The sequence below is a fragment of the Hypanus sabinus genome, chromosome 16 (genome assembly GCF_030144855.1).
Source record: "Hypanus sabinus isolate sHypSab1 chromosome 16, sHypSab1.hap1, whole genome shotgun sequence".
NCBI lineage: Eukaryota > Metazoa > Chordata > Chondrichthyes > Myliobatiformes > Dasyatidae > Hypanus > Hypanus sabinus.
The window spans coordinates 81,319,313-81,343,153 of record NC_082721.1 but is presented as its reverse complement, the minus strand read 5'-3'; positions in this window follow the sequence as shown (position 1 = coordinate 81,343,153).

Below are 23,841 nucleotides of genomic sequence, written 5' to 3'. Positions count from 1 at the left end.
AATTCAGCACAGCCCCCACCTCCCTGTCAATGAACTCTCTCCTACCCTCAAATTAGTTTTGTTTTCTGCTGAGAGTAGGAATGTGTGATGGAATTTATATTCGATGCTTCTGTTAGGACAGGGTAAATAGGTGCACATTATACATACAAATAAACTTAATACATTCAAACCAAAGCAAAATACAGCAGGTGCGGGAATTCTGGAATAAAATCAGTAAATACCAGAAATGCTCAGCAGGTTGGGCAATCTTTATGCAGAGAGAAACAGAGATCTTCAGTCAAAAAGTCACAGACTTTTGAAATGTTAATTCTATCTCTTCACATGCTGCCTGATAGGTTGAGTATTTCTACCACACACAGTATTGAATAGCTGGAGAATTATAAGACAAGCAAGAGATGTCACACTTGGGAGTTGTGATCAAAGTGACAATGTGCCAGGGGTTAGAGGGTGCAAAGGACGGGGCAATGGGTGAGGTGGTAAACTGTAATAATACATCCAAAAGCATGAAAGATAGTCCATGTACTACAATTTGGCGTTTGGTGTTGCAGGATAACTAGAGGAGAAGGTAGGAAGTGAAAATATGAAACTGTGAGAAAGAAAATTGGCAGACATAAATACAGCCCAACAGCATTCTCTTGGAGCTGAACATTCTCATATATGACATCATGATTAATAGGATGGGTATAAACAGGGATGGAAGAGGTCACATTGAGTAAAGGCAGGCTGGAGGAGCAGAAAGGTCAAGGAGACAGGACAGGAAAAAATAAGACCAGAAGATCCGATTCACCATGTTAGTATTCATGAACATAAACATACACACACACACACACACACACACACACACACACACACACACACACACACACACACACACACACATTATATTACTCCAGCTGGAGACCCAATCCACATGAGCATAGCCTTTACTGTGAAGAGTTTTCTTCTAATAAAATGAGTTTCACTGGTTTCAAACTCAGACACCTTGACCTGCCCACTTATGCCTGGTTTATTTTTATGTTTTCCAGAGTTTATTAAATTTCCACTCATTTCAGATCCTCTTCCAGTAAGGGGTCTCTTAACTCCGACTCTTAAGAGTAGAGGTGAGTGAGTCTCTTGTAATTACTATAAAATTTTCAGAAAGTGTTTGTTCATGGGAAGGATAGCATCTACCATCTGTCTCTTTTGCCTTTGAAAAGGAGGAATAATGGCGCCAAACGTCAACTCCTTTGCTTGCATCTTTGGAAACAGCTCTAATTTCCACCTCTAATATCTCTATTTTTCCCTTTCAGGATTCTTTTGAAGACCCTGACCTGGAGTTACACGCTGACTACGATTCTTTGCGGGAATGAGACCTGTTCTCGGCATTCCACGACTGGCCATTATTTGACATGCCAAGGGTTTGGCCTGAGGATCTCGATTGGAAGCCTAAGATCTCAGGGCTCTGGAGACAAGCGGATCGAGGGTTGGTGTCACGGCAGGAGTCTCGTGTGTCATCGGGGAGGCTGGAAAATCTTTCACTATGGGCCCGAAGACCCGAGGTTTTGTGATCTTCAGACACAGAGCTCAAAAAAAGCAACAAAATGGACTTTTAACATCATAAACCAGCGGGTTGTTGTTATGTCTCCCACTCACTGTGAAAATGGGAGAGAGGGAACCTGTGGTTTGTTGAATGTCAGATGAAATGCGAAGACTTTGGGGTCACTTTGGTCTGTGTTTTTGCTATTGCTTAGCACACGCTTGGGCTTGGTGATGATACCAATGTGCTTTTGTTTGCTGGTGGAGGGAGGGGGGATCGTTGCTTGCTGCCACTTATGGGTGGGAGGAGGGAACTGGGGGGGGGGACTTTGGGGCTCTCGTGTTTAACTGTCATTCATTCTTTGGGGCACTCCTCTGTTTTTGTGGATGTTTGTGAAGAAAAAGCATTTCAGGATGTATATTGTATACTTTTCTCTGACATTAAATTCGACCTTTGAACATTTTGAACCTTTGATGCAAAGAGAACTTGTTATTCAGTGGAATCCATCTGCTGATTGTCCTCCTACCATATTTATGGGCAGGACGTTCTGGGATTTAGAGCACCACCAATGAAGGAACACCAAAATATTCACAAGTTAGAGAATTGGAGGGGAACCTGGAGTTGATGAAGTTCCCTCAAATGCAGATGATGTGGGTGGAGGGTGAAGGATCATGCAGTATAGTCAGAGTAGCTTAAGCACACAACTGTAGGGCACACTGCAGACAACACTATGCACCATAGACAAAGGATTGTATCTTTATAATGATGGGTGGGATGCCAATCACATGTGATACTTCATCCTGGATGGCTCTGAACTTCAAGTTTACAGTGGAGAACTCTATAATGGTAATATCGTTAAATATGAAGGGTAGGTTGTTAGATCTTCTCTTTACAGAGATGCACATTGCGTGGCATTTTTATAAAGTGAATGTTTCTTGCCTCTCAGCAAGTAATAAACACAAGAGATTCTGCAGACAATGGAGATTCAGAGCAACACACACCAAATGCTGGCCAGGCAGCATCTATAGAAATAAATAAACAGTTGACATTTCAGGCTGAGACCCTTCTTCAGGGTCTCAGGAAAGGAACCACACCATTTGATCTCACAATCATGTATTAGATCATAGTATCATAAGACATTGGAGTAGAATTAGGCAATTCAACCCATTGAGTCTGCTCCACCATTCCATCTTGGCTGATTTAATATCAACAACAAAAGAAAATCTGCAGATGCTGAAAGTCCAAGCAACACACACAAAACGCTGGAGGAACTCAGCAGGCCAAGCTCCTGCCTTCTCCTCATAACCTTTGACACTCTTACTTATCGAGAACCTGTCAACATTAACTTTAAATATACCTAACGACAAACTCCACGGCCATCTGTGGCAATGAATTCCTTACAGTCACTACCCTCTGGCCAAAGCGATTTCTCTCCATCTCTGTTCTAAATGGATGTCCCTCTAGTCTGAGGCTGTATCCTCTGGTACTAGATTTGTCCACTATAGGAAACATCCTCTCCATATCTGACCTATCCAGGCCTTTCAATGTTCAATAGTTTTCAAATGAAATCCTCCCCACCCCATTCTTCTAAACTCCCATGAGTACTGGCTCGGAGTTGTGAAAAGCTCGTCCGACATTAACCCATTCATTCCCGGGATCATTCTTATAAACCACCCCGATCCTCCCGAATGCCAGCACGTGCTTTTTTAGATAAGGAGACAAAAACTGCTTGTAATACTCCAAGTATGGTCTGCCAATGCCCAATGAAGCCTTGGCATAACATCCGTGCTTTTATATTTTAATCTTCTTGGAATGAATGCTAATATTGCATTTGACTCTCTTGCCACTGACTCAATTGCAAATTAACCTTTGGGAATCCTGCACAAGGAATTTCAAATCCATTTACAACTTTGACTTTTGAATTTTCTCCCTATTTAGAAAATATTCCACAGCTTTATTCCTTCTACCAAAGTGCATGACCATGCACCCCTACACTATAGTCCATCTGCCACTTCTTTGACCCTTCTCCTAATCTGTCTGTACTTTTGCAGACGTCTTTCTTCCTCAACACTAACTGCCCCTCCACCCATCTTTGTATTGTCCACAAACTTGCCCACGAAGCCATCAATTACATCATCCAAATCGGTGACATATAATGTGAAAAGAAGTAGTCCCAACATGGACCCTTGTGGAACACCACTAGTCACCAGCAACCAATAAGAAAAGAACACCTTTATTCCCACTCTCTGCCTCCCACCAGTCATGCTAGTATCTTTCCTGTAATACCACAGGCACTTAACTTGTAAATCAGCCTCATGTGTAGCAACATGTCAAAGGTCTTCTGAAAATCTAAGTAAGCAATATCCTCTGACTCTCCTTTGACTATCCTGCCTGTTATTTCCTCAAAAAAGTTCAAACAGATTTGTTAAACAAGATTAAGGAAACCATGCAGTTTTTGGCTTACTGTTTTGTCCATATATTGTTCTATTAGAGATCTTGACAAATCCTACTATGGGTGCTTGAGGATTTGTGTCGCAAGGCTGTCAGATTGACATAAAACTAATTCCTCCTAAAATTGGATCTGTATTAAACCCAGCCTGGTCTGGACCTCTCATGACTTCAGTCTCCCTGTTTTTTACCCACCCTCTGAAGTAGTTAGTCACAGCATTACACTCAGGATGAATTGGATGGATGAGAACAGTCTGCTTTGTCAGCAACAAATTCATTCCAAGAAGCCACTCTGCATTGATTGGATCTGCTTAGCATTAAAATACCCAGAATCACAGCTCCACATAATTGAAAAAAAGATTAATCACCAGACTGTGAGAGTCATACATCGTAGAACAGACCCTTCTGTCCACTGATCCTGCTGCTACCATCCATCAACCATTTACACCACCATTATCGAGAACTGCTCGCAAACTGAATGGTTTGTAAATTTGAAATAAACAGCAACAGCTATGATGGGAGAGCAAACAGCCATGGGAAGAATGGCTGCCAGCGTGCCTCCTGAATGGACCTAGCCTCCATCTAAGCCTCTGGAAGTCCCAGTTAATATTGCAGAACTTAAGATAACCCACAACAACAACCTTGCTGGTCTTACATTTTTCAATTATTTGTCTATTACATATATAAGATTATAATTAACAGTAGAATAGTAATTAGTGTGACACTCTGGCAGTTCAGGGCATTGGAATTACGAGTTCAATTCCAGCATCCTCTGTAAGGAGTTTGTACATCCTCCCCATGGAATGCATTGGTTTTGTCTGGGTGCTCGGGTTTCTTCCTACAGTCCAAAGACGTACTAGGTTGGTTAATTGGTCATTGCAAATTGTCATGTGATTAGGCTAGGGTTAAAATGGGGTTGAGGGGGAGTTGTTGGAACAGTAGGGCCTACTCTGTGCTGCGTGAAGAAGTAAATAAAATAAATAAATTAGACAAAGATTAGCTTCGTTTGTCACATGTACAGCAAAACACATTATTTTGTGTCAACCACCAACACAATCTGAGACTCTGCTGGGGGGGACAGCCCACAAGTGTCGCTATGCTTGCGGCGCCATTATAGTATGCCCACAGTGTATTAATCTTAATTGGTACATCATTTGGAATGTGAGGGAAAACCAAAGAACCTGGTCACGTGGTCATGGAAGAACATACAAGCTCCTTAACAGATAGCTGCGGGAACTGAACCCTGATCATGCTGTCATAGTGGAGTGTTACTCTAATCACTACGTTACCATGCTGCCCATTAAATATTAATACAACCTGCATTTACTCTCCCACATTGGCATCAACTCTCTTCACATTCTTCCACTCACCTACACACAAGTACAGTACATGGATAATTAACCCATCACCATGTCTAGTTTTGATATGTGGGAGGTCATGGAGGAAATCCATGTAATTGAACCAAGAACACAAGAATGCCACGGTGACATGTGGTGGTGGTGGGGGGGGGGGGGTAGGGTTCAGTATTGGGTTTGGGTTGCTGGAACTATGAGGCAAAAGTTCTACACACGACTACACCTCCCCTCCCCCACCAGAAAGTCTACACTGACAAAAGTCAAAGATCTTGTTAAAAAGTTGAGGTGCGTGTTGCAGCTGTACCAAAAAATGGTTAGACCATAATTGGGGTATTGCATATAGTTATGGTTGCTACACCAGAGGGAGGACATGATTGCATTGGGAAAAATGCAGAAGAGATTCACAAGTGTTGCTTGGAATGCAGAGCTTTACTTACAGGGTGGTATGGTAGCTTAGTGATTAGCTTAATGCTACTACAGTGCTAGTGACCTGAGTTCAATTCCACTGCTGTTTATAAGGCATTTGTATGTTCACCCTGTGACTGTTTGGGTTTCCTATGGGTGCCCTGGTTTCCTCCCACATTCCAGAGATGTATGGAGTCAGTAGGTTAATTGGTTACATGGGCATATTTAGATGGTGAGGACTCATTGGGCCAAAAGGGCCTGTTTCCATGCTATATCTCTAAATAAATTTGAAAAAAAAAACTATTCTTATTCCCCTTGGAATGTAGGATGTTGAGGGGTGACATAGTGGAGGTTTATAAAAATCATTACAAGCATAAATAGGATATGTAGACTTTTTCCCTGAGAGGGGAAGTCTAAAACTAGTGGGCATAGGTTTAAGTTGAGAGGGGAGAAACTTAAAGATCTCATGGAATCATAGGGAAGTACATCATAGAAACAGGCCCTTTGGCCCATCTAGTCCATGCCAAAACTATTTAAATTGTCCACGCCCATCGACCTGCACCCGAACCATAGCCCTCCATACCTCTACTATCCATCTACCTATTCAAACTTCGCTTAAACTTTGAAATCAAGCTTGCATGCACTACTTGTGCTGGCAGCTCATTCCACACTCCCACGAGCCTCTGAGTGAATAAGTTTCCTCTCATGTTCCCCTTAAACTTTTCACCTTTCACCATTAACCCATGACCTCTGGTTGTCCTCCCAACCAACCTCAGTGGAAAAAGCCTGCTTGCATTTACCCTGTCTATAACCTTCATAACTTAGTATACTGCAAGGAATAAAGTCCTAACCTATTCAATATTTCCTTATAACGCACATCTCCTAGACCTGACAACACCCTGGTAAATTTTCTTTGTACCTTTTCAACCTTGTTTATATCTTACCTGCATGTAAGCGATCAAAACAGCACACAATGCTCCAAATCAGGCCTCACCAATGTCTTATATAATTTCAACATAACATCCCACCTCTTGTACTCAGTTCTTTGATTTATGAAGGCCAATGTATGAAAAGCTTTCTATATGACCTGTGACACCACTTCCAACAAATTATGGACTCATATCACCAGATCGCTTTGTTCTACCACACTCCTTAGAATCCTGACATTCACAGTATAAAACCTACCCTGGTTGGTCCTACCGAAGCGCAAAACCTCACACTTCTTTACATTAAATTCCATCTGCCATTTTCAGCCCATTTTTCCAGACTGATGCAAATTCCTCTGCAAACCATGATAGCCTTCCACACCCCCAGTCTTGGTGTCATCTACAAATTTGCTGATCCAGTTAACCACATATTATCCAGATCGTTAATAAAGATGACAAACAACAATGGGCCCAGCACTAATCCCTGCGGTACAGGCCTCCAGTCAGAGAGGCAACCATCCACTGCCACTCTGGCTTCTCCCACAAAGCCAATGTCTAATCCAATTTACTACCTCATCTTGAGTGCTGAGCGACTGAACCTTATTGACCAACCTTCCACACCAGATTTTGTCAAATATCTTGCTAAAGTCCATGGTGACAACATCCACTGCCTTGCCTTCATCAACTTTTCTTGTAACTTCCTCAAAAAACTTTATAAGATTGGTTAGACATGACCTACTATTCACAAAGCCATGCTGACTATCCCTAATCAGTCCACATCTATCCAAAGACTGTCTCTTAGAATACCTTCCAAAAACTTTCCCAAAACTGATATCAGACTCACTGGCATATAATTTTCTGGTTTATATTTAGAGCTTTTCTTGAACAATGAAACAACACTAGCTATCCTTCAATCCTCTGGTACCTCTCCTATTGCTAAGGATGATTTAAATTTCTGCACTTGCCTCCCATAGGGTCTGAGGGAACACCTTGTCAAGCCCTGGGGATTTATCCAGATGCCCCTTTGCCTCACTTCTATATCCATCTCCTAAGTAAATACAGATCTAAAAAATTATTTAAGATTTCCCCCATTTCTTTTGGCTCCATACATGGATTACCATTCTGATCATCCAGAGGGCCAATTTTGTCCCTTGAAATCCTTTTGCCCTTAACATATCTGTATAATCCCTTAGGATTCTGCTTCATCTTGTCTGCTATAGCAACCTCATGCCTTCTTTTAGCCCTCCTGATTTCTTTCTTAAGTGTTCTTTTGCACTTCTTATGCTCTATGAGCACCTCATTTGGTCCTACCTGCCGATACCTTCTATGGATCATTTTTTAAAAAAAAATCTTAACCAGGGACTCAATATCTCTTAAAAACCAAAGTTCGCCATCTTTACCTTTTATTCTGACAGGCACATATAATCTTTGTACTCTCAAAATTTCACTTTTGAAGGCCTCCCACTTACCATGTATACTTTGCTAGATAGCCTGTCCCAATCCACACTTGTCAGATCATTTATGATACCATCACCATCAATAGTGGCCTTTCTCCAATCTAGGATCTCAGTTCACAGTCTAGACCTATTTTTTTGTATGATTACTTTGAAACTGATGGCATTGTGGTCACTAGATTCAAAGTGTTCCCCTACACAAACTACCCTGTCTCATTTTCTGAAGTATCATCCACTCTCTCGTTAGAACTTCTACATAATGATTAAGGCAACTTTCCTGAACACATCTGACAAACTATCCCATCTAGTCTTTTTACACTAAGGGAGACACAGTCAATATGTGGCAAGTTAAACTCACCTACTATAACAACCTTTATGTTTCTTTCATAAGTCTGCAATCTCTCTATAAGTTTGCTCCTCTAAATTCTTCAGAATGTTGGGTGGTGTGTAATATAGCCCCCTTAATGTTGTCATAGCTTTCTTACTTCCCAGCTCCATCCATTACACCTCACTAGACGAGCTCTCCAGTCAGTCCTGATGGAGCACTGCCGTGATACTTTCCCTGACCAGTCCCACCCTCCTCCTTCAATCCCTCCCGATCTGTCACATTTAAAACAACTCAACCACTGAATATTGAGCTGCCAGTCCTGCCCCTCCTGCAACCAAGTCTTTCTAATGGTAACAATGTCATAATTCCAGCTGTTGATCCATGCGCTGAGCTCATCCACCTTTCCTACGATACTTCTTGCATTGAAGAATATGCAGTTCAGGACACCAGTCGCACCATGATCAACCTTTTGATTCCTGACTATCTGAAGTTTTATTTCCAAGAAATTGGTCTTCACAAACTCTCCACTAACTGTTCTGGCATTCTGGCTCCCATCCCCCTGCAGCTATGGTTTAAACCCCACCATGCAGTATTAGCAAACCTTCCTGCACAGATGTTAGTCCCCTTCCAGTTCAGGTTAAACTGTATAACTTTCCTGTTTCTGGCCACACTAGCATGTGGCACGGGCAGTCATCCTGAGATCGCAACCCTGGAGGTCCTGCCCTTTAACTTACCAACTAACTCCCTGAACTCTCTTTGCAGAAACATGTCACTTTATCCATGTCATTGGTACCTACATAGACCACGATCTCTGGCTGTTCGTCTTCCTACTTAAGAATGCTGAGGTCTCGATCCAAAATGTCCTGGACTCCTGGCACTCAGAATGCAACATAACAACTGGGAATCTCATTCTTGCCCACAGAACCTCCTTTCTGTTCCTCTAACAAATCCCCTTTCATCACAGCTCACCTCTTCTTCCCCCCTCCCTTCTGAGTCACAGAGCCAGCTCAGTGCCAGAGACCTGACTGTTCTGACTTTCCTCTGTTGAGTCATTCCCCCTAAATACAGGCCTAATGTGCGAAAATGGGATTTGTATCGAAAGAACTCACAGTTGGCATGGACAAGATGTGCCAAAGGGCCCACTCTGTGTTGTACAACTCCACGACAATATCACCAACAGTGCTTCAGTGGTGTGCTCAGAGCCACTGGACAAGCTGTTACCTGCCCTTTTGGTGCTATAGTAGGCACAAATTATTGTTGGCAAAAATTATAGAGAAACAACACTGTCAACAAAATTAAACCTGACTTTTAAACAATTTGATAAAATGAGTAGACCTCAAAAAGAAAATAATGCTGAGGTAGCATATGAATTAGAGATGGCTCTGATTCTTTCCCAGCTGTTTATTCACATTGCTTTAGTTGGCAGAATTCCAGCCAATTCATCCACTTCATTTTGTTCCATTTCAAAAGTCCAACCATAAAGATGCTTCCTTGCTCATAGACTCTGAAAAGGACAATATTGGACATTTGCCACTGCACTTAAGTAATAACCTCAGTGACTAATTCTGCTCTTTAAAAGTAATAAAACCACTGGTCTGAGAAACCCAGACAATATCGGAGTGTTTTGTATGAGGAGGTTGGAGATATTGTGACAAATTGACCGTTAGATGTAACATTTTGTCATGGACTAGACAGCCTGAGAAACTCTGAGTCCCATTTTGATGCCAGGATTGCAGAGCAAAACTCTCCCAGTACCTAAGGAGTTGGGACTTAATAAACTGACTGGCCTGCCCCATAACAGCGGTACTGGTACACCGTGGCACGAGCTAGCCAAAATATTGCTTGGCTGAAGGTTGGTGGCAGGTTTCAAATTGTCAGACTTTGACAGAGGACCAAGGCCTCCTCCTCCTAGACCTGAGGGTCCCATCCTTATAGCCAAGAAACAGCTCAAACACCGTGTTGCTGCTTTCTGATGACCACATAGAGTGCCATGTCTGCAAGGAAATGACAGTGGTTATTCAGCAACAAGGTGTCTGCATGATGACTTAGTGTATTTACACGATGTGTTTTGTTGCTGAAGGCTTGGAGAATGTACTGGAAAGTTAATCTGTTGTGTAATAGCAACGAACACCTCACTTACCTCCCTGGACGTAAATAATCCATAATCCCACTCCACTGAACTCCAGCAAGTTCAATGAATGCCCAGGTATGTGTTCAGCGGTGTCACTTGATAGTTCATCTCCTCATGTGCTTCCTACACTTCAGCACAGACCAATGTGTTAAAAATTCAGCTCTCATTTTTTTTTCAGTTCTGAAGCGTACTTGACTTGAAACACCAAATCTTGCTTCTTTCCCACTGACCCTATTTGATCTACTAAGCAATCCAGGTTTTTTTTCAGCTTCTGGAACAGAGACTGTTATTCCGAATCACTATTACAGAAACACAGAGAAATTCAATGAACACATATTTTGATCTTGGCTTCTAAATTCCAGTTTCTCATGTACCCACTTTTCATGTGTGAGCCCCAGCAATAAGAGTTAGTTTGAGCTGGTGTCTTACTGTTTTCATCCAGTGAGTGATACCCATCACACAGGCACACTGATCAACCTTTGCACACTCTCTCTCTCTCACACACACACACACACACACACACACACACACACACACACACACACACACACACACACACACACACACACACACACACACACACACACACACACACACACACACAACACACAGTGAACCATGTCTTATTTTATTTCCTTCCTTAGTCCAAATGGTGCAATAGGTAATTCTGAAACCATAAGTTTCACAAGACTGCAATGTGCTATCCATAAAGTGTCCAGATGACAACTAAGGTGAATACCACTTTTAATATAAGGAAATTAACACGTGCTCTCAAGCCACTGGTAAAATACCACTAATGTCGCCAGAATATCCTCCAGATTCACTAGATGATGTGAAATGAACAGTGTAAGCATCCTCTTGCAAACATTAACCCCCAGTACTTAATTGTCTAGGTGTGAAGGTGCACAATTTCTCTGTGACTGCACAGCTTTCCCCCAGCTGCTCTGGCAACCTTGCACATGCCAAATACATGATGGTTGCTAGGTTAATCAGTCATTGTAAATTGCTCTCGTTATAGGTGGATTACAGCAAAATTGAGGATGGAGCAGAGTTAATGGAAACATGAGAGGAAAAATGGGACTAGTATAGATGGCTGCACTTGATGGCTGGTTTGGATGACACAGGCCAATAGACCCTTTTCTGTGCTGTACCACTATGATGTGAATTGCAGGCTTGACACCAAATAACTTACAATTTTATCTTATTTTTGAAGGGAAGAGACTATCAGATGAATAAAGGAAATGATTCAAAGATGTATCCAAGCGCTGCATGAAAATTTACAGCATCACCTTTGATTGCTGGAAAAGAAGCATTTGAGATTAGACTTACTTAGAGATTGAGACCCTCCATACAAGACCACTGCATACGTGTTAAGAGGTGCACCATTTTACAAATTACACACATCTCTTGCCCACTGGCTTCTTCCTGTCCCAATGAAGAAAAGTCTACAGTTCCCCCCATGGCTTCATCAATCTCCTGAGAATCAAACAACAGGGGTGAAAGTATGTAATCTTCACCAGAGGAATTTCCCAAGAAGAGCAGAATATAACCTTCCTTTTTCATAAAGTTTAAACAATGTAAATGTTGCTGCAATCTTTAGCGATTAAAATAGGAAGATTATTCAATTTATTCCCAGAATATGTGTATCATTATGAAAGCCTATACTTATTGTTATTTCTACTTGCTCCTCAATAGTATAAACAACAGAAAATGCTAGGAACTTTCAATAGGGAAGGTTGCATTTTTGGAAAGAGAAACAGGATTTTACATTTCAGAAACTTCATGAGAAAAAATACTATTCAAGAATATTTCAAGAATCTCATCAGAACTGTTGCCAATAGTTGATTAAACTGAGCAGATAGTAGAACCACTGCTTCACAATGCCCAGGTTCATATCAGATGCTGATTTTGTGGAGTTTGTGTGCTCTCCCTGTGACCATGTGGGCATCCAATGGGTGCTTCAGTTTCCTCTACAACCGAAAGATGTGCAGGTCAACGGGTTAATTGGCCACTGTAAATTTCCTCTACTGTGCAGGCAGGGAAATGGTAGATCTGGGGGAGCTGATGAGGAATGTGATCCAGATAGTTTTCCAAATGGGTAACATGGACAAGGTGGGCTGAAGGGCCTGCTCCTGTGGTGTGTGACTCCAGCTCGGAAAGAGAACATACATGTTAATATTAGCAACTAAAAATGTCATCAAGAAAGTAAAGATGGAATAAGAAAGTAAGCTAGCCAAAAACATTAAAGAGAATACCAAAGGTTTCTTCAGATACATAAAGTGTAAAAGAGAGGCGAGAGTGGATATCGGACTGCTGGAAAACGATGCTGGAGAGGTAATAATGGGGACAGGAAAATGCTGGATGAACTGCTAAGTATCTTGCATCAGTCTTCACTGTGTTAGACACTAGCAGTATGGTGGAAGTTACAGGAGTCAGCAGTCATGAAGTGTGTGAAGTTACCATAAATAGAGACAAGGTTCTTGGGAAATCGAAAAGTCTGAAGGTAGATAGGTCACTTGGACCAAATGGTGTACACCCAGGGTTCAGAAAGAGGTGGCTGAAGAGATCATGGAGGCATTAGTAATGATCTTTCAGGATCACTAGATTCTGGAATGGTTTTGGAAAACTGGACAATTGCACATGTCACTCCACTCTTCAAAAAGGAAGACAGGCAGAAGAAAGGAAACTATAGGCCAGGGCTGACACTAGTGGTTGGGAAGATGCTGGCATTGATTGTTAAGGATGAAGTCTCAGGGTACTTGGAGGCACATAATAAAATAGGCCACAGTCAGCATGGTTTCCCCAAGGGAAAATCTTGCCTGACAAATCTGTTGGAATCCTTTGAAGAAATACCAAGCACGATAGACAAAGGAGAATTAGTTGATGTTGGGTACTTGGATTTAAAGGCCTTTGACAAGGTGCCGCACATGAGGCTGCTTAACAAGCTATAAACCCATGGTATTACAGGAAAGAGTCTAGCATGGATAAAGCAGTGGTTGATTAGCAGGAAGCAACGAGTGGGAATAAATGGAGCCTTTTCTGGTTGGCTGCCAGTGACTACAGGTGTTTCACAGGGGTCTGTGTTGAGACTGATTCTTTTTACGTTACAGTATATGTCAATGATTTAGATGATGGAATTGATGGCTTTGTGGCCAAGTTTGCAATAATATGAAGATAGTTAGAGGAGCAGGTAGTAGAGAGGTTACAGAAGGACTTAGATAGATTAGGAGAATGGGCAAAGAAGTGGCAGATAGGATACAGTGTTGGGAAGTTTATGGTCATGCATAGAATAGAAGAAATTAAAAGGCTGACTATTTTTTTAAATGGAAAGAAAATACAAAAAAACTGAGGCATCAAGGGACTTGGGAGACCTTGTGCAGGATTCCCTAAAGGTTAATTTGCAGGTTGAATCTGTGGCGAGGAAGGCAAATGCAATGTTAGCTTTCTTTTCAAGAAGGCTAGAATATAAAAGCAAGGATGTAATATTCAGACTTTATCAAGCACTGATGAGGTCCCTTGTAGTATTGTAAGCTGTTTTGGGCCTTAGAAAGGATGTGCTGAAATTTCAGAGTTCAAAGGAGGTTCAGGAAAATGATTCCGGGATTGAATGGTTTGCCATATGAAGAGTGTTTAATGGCTCTGGGCTTGTATTCACTCGAATTCAGATCTTTACTCATTAAGTGGTTGGTGTGTGGAATGCACTGCCTGAGTCAGTGGTGGAGGCAGATACACTAGTGAAATTTAAGAGACTACTAGACAGGTATACGGAGGAATTTAAGGTGGGGGGTTATATGGAAGGCAGGGTTTAAGGGTCGGCACAACATTGTGGGCCGAAAGGCCTGTACTGTGCTGTACTATTCTGTGTTCTCTGTTCTATCAATGGGTGACCTCAGTGAAACCTATTGAATTGTAAACAACCTCGATAGAGTAGATATGGAAAGGATGTTTCCAATGGTGAGAGAATCTAAGACCAGAGGATACAGCCATGGAATAGAGGGTGTCTTTTAGAATAGAGATGAGGAGGAATTTCTTCAGCCAAAGAGTGGTGAATCTGTGGAATTCTATGCCACAGGCAGCTGGGGAGGCAAAGTCTTTTTGTATACTCAAGGCAGAGTTTGATAAATTCTTGACTGGTCAGGGCATGAAGGGATACAGAGAAAAGGCAGGAGATAGGGGCTGAGTGGACAATTGCATCAGTCATGATGAAATGGTGCAGCAGTCACGATGGGCCAAATGGCCTAATTCTGCTCCTATATCTTACAGTCTTATGGTCACCATTACTGCTAATAGCTTTCATTTTGTTCCAGATGTACATAGTTAACTGAATTTCAATTCCCAGATCCTACAGTGAGATTCAAACATATGCCACTGGATAGCCAGTCTGTTACATTTTCAGGTCCACTGGGAGAGAGATAGGAAGTACAAGCAGCAGTCTTTGTAGGGATAGAGTAGCTATGAGTATGTAATTCAATGATTTTCATGAGATTCTCTATTATGAATCATTCACATCAAATTCTTCACCCCCTGAGTACAAAAAAAAGTTAGATATCATCGGCTTTAAGGGAGTTTGCTAATACTTTACAGCTTCTCCTCAACTACTCATTTCTATGGGGAAGGGTTAGTGTGGAAGCTCAGATTTCTGCTGGAAGGAACTGATTATTCATATTGACCTCAACATTCTCCCCCTCCCAATTAATAACCAGTTTTATCCCTGGAGAGGGAGCAATACACTGGTGTTTTCACACTTGAAGGGAGCTGAACACTTTCACCTCTCCCATATTGCCTACATGCTTCCCAGAGGGGAAAAATATCTCTGGGGAGAAGGTAATGTACATAAGAAATAGGAGCTGGAGTCAGCCATCTGGCCCTTCAAGCCTGCTCCGCCATTCAATAAGATCATGGCTGATCATAGACTTATCTCCACCTGCCTGCCTTTTTCCCATAACACCTCATTCTCCTACTATGCAAAAATCTATCCAACCTTGTCTTAAATATATTTACTGAGGTAGCCTCCACTGCTTCATTGAGCAGAGAATTCCGCGATTCACCACTCTCTGGGAAAAGCAGTTCCTCCTCATCTCCATCCTAAATCTACTCCCCCCGAACCTTGAGGCTATGTCCCCTAGTTCTAGTCTCACCTATCAGTGGAAACAACTTTCCTGCCTCTATCTTATCTATCTCTCTCATAATTTTATACGTTTCTCTAAGATTTCCCCTCATTCTTCTGAATTCCAATGACTACAGTCCTAGGAAACTCAATCTCTCCTCATACCTCTAACTCATTCATCTCTGGAAACAATCTGGTGAACCTCTATTGCACCGCCTCCAAAGCTAGTATATCTCTCCTCAAGTAAGGAGACCAGAAATGTACATAGTATTCCAGGTGTGGCCTCACCAGTACCCTATACAATTGCAGCATAACGTTCCTGCTCTTAAATTCAATCCCTCTAGCAATGAAGGCCAACATTCTATTTGCCTTCTTGATAGCCTGCTGCACCTGCAAACCAACCTTTTGTGATTCATGCACAAGCACTGCCAAGTCCCTCTGCAAGGCAGTATGCTGCATTTTTTTTTACCATTTAAATAATAATCTGCTCTTTCATTTTTCCCTTCCAAATTGGATGACCTTGCATTTTCCAACATCACATTTCATCTGCCAGATCCTTGCCCACTCAATTAACCTATCTATATCTCTCTGAAGACTCCCTCATCTTCTGCACAATTTACTTCCCCACTCAATTTAGTATCATCAGCAAACTACACTACACTCGGCCCCCTCTTCCAGATGGTTAATGTATATCGTGAACAGTTCTGGGCCCAGCACTGACCCCTGTGGCACACCACTCACCACTGATTGCCAACCAGAGTAACACCCATCTATCCCAACTCTCTGCTTTCTATCAGTTAACCAAACCCCTATCCATGCTAATACATCCTTATCTTATTGATAAAGTCTTTTATGTAGCACCTTATCGAACGCCTTCTGGAAATCCAAGTAAATAACATCCATCTGTTCCCTTCTATCCACTGCTCTCATTATATCCTCAAAGAACTCCAGTAAGTTTGTCAAACAGGACCTGCCTTTGCTGACTCTATGCTGTGTCTGCATGATGGATCCATTTCTTTCCAGATGCCTCACTATGTTTTCTTTAACGATAGCTTCAAGCATTTTCCCAACTATATGTTACAGAAGTACTCAGAGTAATTTTGATCCTGAGGTTACGTTATCAAACTTTATTTATCCACATAGTAATTTGCAGTAAAACTAAGGTTCATGCATATATATTTCTTGCTGGGTCCTGCTCTTCCCCGACTCACACAAGGACCTTAGCTCCCCTCACTTTCACCTGGGCCCATGCTCCCCTGAATCTTGCCCAGGACAATGGAGGTTTTATTACAGTGAATGTACCGCTTAAGACCATTCTTGGAGAGTGCTGTATATTAATTATTTCCATTAGAGTGCAACTTCTGAAGAAAACGCCTGAAAAAGCAACACAGGACCAGAACTTGGTACTAAGACCAGTACCATAAAAAGATATACTAAAATGTAGGAAAGATAACTCTGCTGGTCGCTTTGCGGTGAACTACAGGGAGGGCACAAAAGGCCACACTTGGGACAAAACACAGTTTGGGATTAAAGAAGAAACAAAACATGCAGGATGTAAATATAAAATAAAACAGGAATGATAACTATGGAGACACAAGGAAAACTACAGATGCTAGAAACTGAAGCAAGAAGCAAACAAACCGCTGGAGGAACTCAGTAATAACTAAATCACTTTGTGTTGGCAGCACTGTTAGACTTCAAGGCGCAAAGTAGAAGGAGGTGAAACAGCGTGGACTTCCTTCCAATCATTTGCTTTAAGGTTATTAAGCAACAGTGATATATTTTAAATTGCTTAGTGAACACCAGATCTACAGCCAGCATGGACTGAAGAGCCTCCTCCCATGACATAAGAATTCTGATGATCCTTCTGTGATGTTTATTTTATTTAAAGCAAATAGAAAGGATCCATTTCCTTTGGTAAATAGCAGGATTAGGTGGTGGCTAACCTGCTGAGTGGCTCTGGCATTTTTTTGTTTTTATTTAAGAAGAGTAGGAGGATCAGAAGATGAGAAGTATTTCACCCAAGCAATGCTAGCATTAGGAATTCACTGCCTTGAAGGCTGATGGACACCAGAGTTCTCACCAGTTAAAAACTTCCTGGAGAGTTTGATCATTTATAACAGGGGTGGCCAAACTGTGGCTTGGAGCCACATGCGGTTCTTTGGCATCCAATGTTTGGCTCAGGGAAATATGTTGGTTGACCTCCTTTTTACCACATGCTGCCATTGCGTAGAAATGAATGGGAAAGCATTTTGGTGATAAATAGAACCACAGGAAATCCCTTGAGACTTAATTCCAACGCTCAAGAGTTGGTGAGAATCGCAATGTGGCACTGAAGACAGCTTGAAGACTGAATTGTGCAGACCTAGTTGGTACACTGCGGATACAAGTTCTGTTTACAAATGTCTGTGAAAATTTTGTGAAGGAAGATGGCGTCATCAAATTGTAAGAAACGAAAATATGAAGATGAAAACAGACATTTTAAGCCACAGTGGGAGGAAGATTTTGCATTCACTGTTAAAGGCGGTAAACTTTTGTGTCTTATCTGTAATGCGTCACTCAATCATTACAAAACCAGTAATTTTAAATGCCACTATGAAGCAAATCACAAAATCTTTTCAGCTGATTATCCACGTAAATCCGAATTACAGAAAAACAAATTAACTGTGTTAAAATCATCTCTAAATAGCCAGCAGACTCTGTTGAGAATGTTCAGTAAGGAAGCCAATATGACTGAAGCTAGTTTTGTTATGTCATGGAATATTGCTCGTGCTAAACGCCCATATTCTGATGGCAAATTTGTTAAGAAGAATATAGCTGAAGTTGTTTCAGTGTGAGATCCAAATAACACAAAACTTCAGCGACTAATAGCACAAACACTAGTTTCATGCCACACTACAGAGAGGACTGTCTCCCAGATCAGTGCTGATGTTGCAGGCAAAATGCAAAATGATGTAAAGAATTCCTTTGCATTCAGCTTAGCTCTTGATGAATCTAAGTCTTAGACAAATAAATATCATTAAAATATCTGTTTTTTCTCTTTTATTTTTATTTTTGACAGTCTAATCTTATGTTACTGAAATGCAAATTTGTGTATTTTTCTTATGTACAATGTACTGTGTATGTTAATCAAAATGGCTTCTTTGGTTTCCTAGAGTAGGAATGCTTTTATGTTTGATAAATGTTTTTTCTCACAGTTGTTTAGCTTTGGACTTGCTGATATGGGGGTTGTATTCATTTTTTAACCAATGGGGAATGTTATTTTGTCTTGTGGGGCTGGGAGCTTAGGGGTTTCATGGTCTTTTGAGGGGAGGCGGGAAGGAGACGCCAAGGAAGGTGGTCGTGCGCTGCCCTGCTCAGTCGACCACCGGGGTGGTCCAGGTGCGAGGACGTGGAGTCGAATGGTTCGATGGTTGAGCTCCAACAATGTGCACTAAACTTTGATAAGTTGGTGCCTTTTACTTTATTTTCTTTTCCTTCATATATATTGTATTGCATAGCACTCTTTTAGTTTTAGTAAAATCTTTAAAGTGTATTCCATAACGGTATTTGGTGTGAGTTTGATATTGTGTGTGCACACGCAGCATAAACTTGATTCTTACAGCACCTGCGTGTACAGGAGGTGGGGTTGGTGAGTGGCTGGATCTCCTTTTCCCCTAGACATATACCAGCCTGTTGGGTAAGTGTTACACTTAGATGTTCCAGTAGTCCATTACCGTGTTAAATACGCTCAGTATAGTTAAAACAATCATCAGTCAAGATTTCGAAAACATTTGAAATATATGTACATTATGATTACTGAAACTAATACAAATTAACAGTTTAAAAAACTACATGCATGAATAAATATTATTGCCTACATGTATTTCTTAACATTTATATAAAATTTTTGTAACAAAATGTGAATGTAACAATAAAAACGAGTCTGTGGATTTTGTTCATGTCTTGCGGCTCTCAAACATCTTAAGTTAATCGTATGTGGCTCTTACATTAAGTAAGTTTGGCCACCCCTGATTTATAACCTTATGGATTATGAGCTGAGTGGAGCTGGGAATTGCGATTGGGCTGGATACTTTCATCAACCAGCTTCAACCCAAAAGGCTGAATGCTTCAAAGTTTTAGATTTTGCTGACTGCGTCACTGTATGTTGAGCATAAGTCAAGATTCTAGGAGCATCATTTGATTACAAATATAGCGACATACTGTCAACAAGAAGCAGAAATGATGAGCAATCTATCAAAAGACTCACCGGAACTACCTTACCAGACAATGGGGGAGAGACAGTGGATGCAAAGCCAGCCATATCATTCAGGACATGCCTTCCTCATAAAAGCAAAACCAACAAAACTACTCACAGTTCCAAATATGTTATATGAAGCTAAGATGTATTATTTCTTCAAAAACACAATCTATAAATGTATTCATTCCAATTTAGTTGTATACTTGGGCTTTAATCATTTGGTACCCTTTAAACATTTAGTAATAGACGTCCAAATCAAAGCCACTGCATTTCAGTTCTCCTTTCAGCAGAGGGTGCACTTGCTCTATAGTTCTGATTGTTCATAGTCTGGTGCTGAATCCTACCCAGTACTCGTGCTTGGTGCACAGCAATTTCGAATGAATAATTGACAATTTGTTGTATCTTTGCCAAAAGTACCCAGGAGATCAAGCATTAAGTCTATTACACTGGGATGCAAAGTGTCATCAAAAGCTCAGGCACGAGATTTTAAAGGAGAACCAGAAAGATTTAGAAGAGTTTAAAAGAATTTAAAGTCCAAAAGACCTGTCAATAATGATAAGGCACAAAAATGGAAAGTTGAGAATCTGACAAAGATAATGTTGACAGGGGAGCATAGAGCTGCAGTGATGGGCATAGCAGGATCGAAACAGATCTTCAGAACACAAGAAGAGAAATATTCCACCAAAATCTGCCTGGATCTGCCTTAATTGGATATTACACCCCACCTTCTGTCTTCTAACCATAGACTAAAGTACAGCCTTCCACTGGGGACAGCTCTATACCAGTAAGTTCTATGTGGAATCCAAATGGACAATGGCAACGCCCACACCTCTTAGATTGGGAAATCTGCTCATTGAGTCTGGTGAAATTACAGAGATTCTATTAAAACAAATGGAACAAAATGGCTGGATAGAGCTTATTATTTGATTTAATTAAGTCAGTTTAACAGCTTTGAATTATTTTAAGAGGACATATGTATATTTTAGTGTTTTATTTTTAATTTTTAGGAATATTTTATTTTATTTAGAGACGCAGCACGGAAACAGGCCTTTCTGGCCCAGTGAACCCACGCCACCCAGTTATATCCATCTGATCAATTATCCTACTAACCCCAATGTCTTTGGAATGTGAGAGGAATGCTGTCAATGCTGTCACAACCACGGATTTGGCAGCGTGGCAGATACGACAGTTGCACTCATGAATATGCACGTGTCAGCTAATTATACTTCACTGTGATAGTATTTAACTCCATTCATTCCGTTGTAGTATTTGTCGAGACTTGGACACAGCTATGCTTCGCTGTCTGCCTTCCACCTTGACTGAGAAATTGGACTGTCGTGTCAACTGACTCTGAAGACTAGTGGTATTTGTTTTATTCTTAGTTGTTCTTTTCAGCCGCAGTGTGGGCTTCATTTTCCATTTGAGAGTTTTAGTCAATGGCCCTGTTTGGCCTAGAGTTTATTGTTTTCTTTTCCCTTTAACATTGTTCGCATTAAAGTCTGTGAACTATCGACCTGCTTCAGTGTCCTCATTCCACACTTCGGCCATGTCTGAACCTGATGACACAAGCATTCGGAGAAAACCCACAAGGTCATGAGGACAGTGCGCAAATTCCTTACAAACAGAAGTGGAAATGAATCCGGTAACCGTGGTTAGTATAGTGTTATGCTAATCACTACGCCATTGCGCCATCTCTAAATAATCTTCAAACATTATATGCGTATTCAGTAAAAGGTATCAAGTGACTGTGAATGTCTCAGAACATCAAAAAGTGTTAAAAGGTTTGGGGAGCTGAGACAGACCTCATGCTGCATTACATCACAACCATGCATTGGGAGACATACACCGAGTGGAACAAAGAACATAAAAATCTATAGCACATTACAGGCCGTTCCGCCCACAATGTTGTGTCAACCATGTAACCTACACTAGAAACTGCCTAGAATTACCCTAAGACATAGCCCTCTATTTTTCTAAGTTCCATGTACCTATCTAAGAGTCTTGTAAAAGACCCCATTGTATCCACCTCCACCAGTGCATTCCACACAACCACCACTCTCTGTGTGAAAAACTTATCCCTGATATCCCCTCTACACCTTCTTCCAAGTACCTTAACCTATACCCCCTCATGTTAGCCATTTCAGGCCTGGGAAAAAGCCTCTGGCTATCCACACGATCAATGCTCCTCATCATCTTTATCAGGTCACCTCTCATCCTCTGTTACTCAAAATAATTGTTACTCCAGATCCAATGAAGCATAAAAAAAACATAAGGATAAAATGCATAATAAAAAATCAAAAGAAATATAAATACATAAGATAGCTTATTAACTTGGATTGATTGTATATCCATAAAGTGACACCAAGCATGGGAGTGTCTATATATAAGGAAACTTTGACAGGAAATGATGAAGTAGTGGTGGTGGGGGTTGTGGAGGAGTGCATTAGTGGGTGGAGGTGTCGATCAGCTTTACCTCTTGGGGAAAGTAACTGTTTTTGAGTCTAGTGGTCCTGGTGTGGATGTTGAAAAGGGTGGCAAGTGAAAATATATGCTTGCTATAAGGTAGAAGGAATTTTTTTCTTCACTTATGGTAAAAAGAAATGCAGATTATGGGGTGAGGGAGGGAAGCAGAGAAACATTGAGGACATGTTAATGTTTGAGTCATTGAGTAATAGATTATCACAGTACAGAATACTATAGAGATTGACTGTGCCCACATAAATGCTTTGGCTATCTTAAAGGTATTGAGCACTGAGATTGGATGCCAGACAGCAAAACAAGTGAGATCTCAAACCCCAGAAGTTGACAAGGTGGAGGTCAAAGATCCTGGAAGCAAGTTGGACAACCCAGATCACTACAGAAGATCCCTCTAGTCATGCCAAACTGTAATTCTGCCTCGTCCCATTGACCTTTAAGTTTGTTCACCTTTTGTGTCTCAATCCCTCATTTGTGATATATTTCTTGTACGTAGGTGACCAGAACCACTCACAATAACAGACATTGTTGAGGTCAAATGCAGTTATGTGGGTTCATAGGAAACACATGGTTGGAAATCTGAAAAATGCTTCAGATATTAAAGGAGAAAGCCAAGGTAACAAAATTGAAATAAAACAGAAAATGCTGGAAAACTAAGAAGGTTAAGCAAGATCTATGGCAAAAAAAGTTAATGTTCTGGGTCTGAGATCCTTCCTCGGAACTCAAAGAGATCTTTTTGATTAGCAAGACTGGAATCATTCTCTTACACTCCAAGTGAAGTGTGATGGAGGTGAGGTGCAACACTGGAGCTAGAAAGACTGTAGGATAATGAAGCAGCCTGGTTTTGTTCTGGTCTTCACTGAGATTGGTTCTGTTGTAGACCTGTTGGCTTGCATGCCATTGTAAAGCAAAGATAAGATGGAGATGAATTACTGTGGTCAGCCGAAATGTGTAAGATGTTCTATTTCCCTCCAGAGTGATGAGGTTTGAGGTTTTGATGAGATAAGAAAAGGCCACTAATACTTGTTATTGCTATTCCATGCATTTTTCTTGGAGTTATCGCATAATGAAGACCATGCCCATTGAGCTTCTAGATAGACAGAATCCATACTTCTTTTCAGACACCGACACGGTCACTTACAGGCACACAGACAAAGACACACACACATGCAAATACACAAACTGAGACATGCGCAATGTCACATGAAGACACACACACACACACACACACACACACACACACACACACACACACACACACACACACACACACACACACACACACACACACACACACACACACACACACACACACACACACACCAGAAAGGGGAGAACAAGAATTAGCCTAGTAATGAATTTCTTCATGGCAGGTAGCAGATATATCTCTTTACAGCTATCAGAGTCAGACTGTCCTCCTTTCTAAAAATGGTCAAATGGTTATGGCATCTCTGAG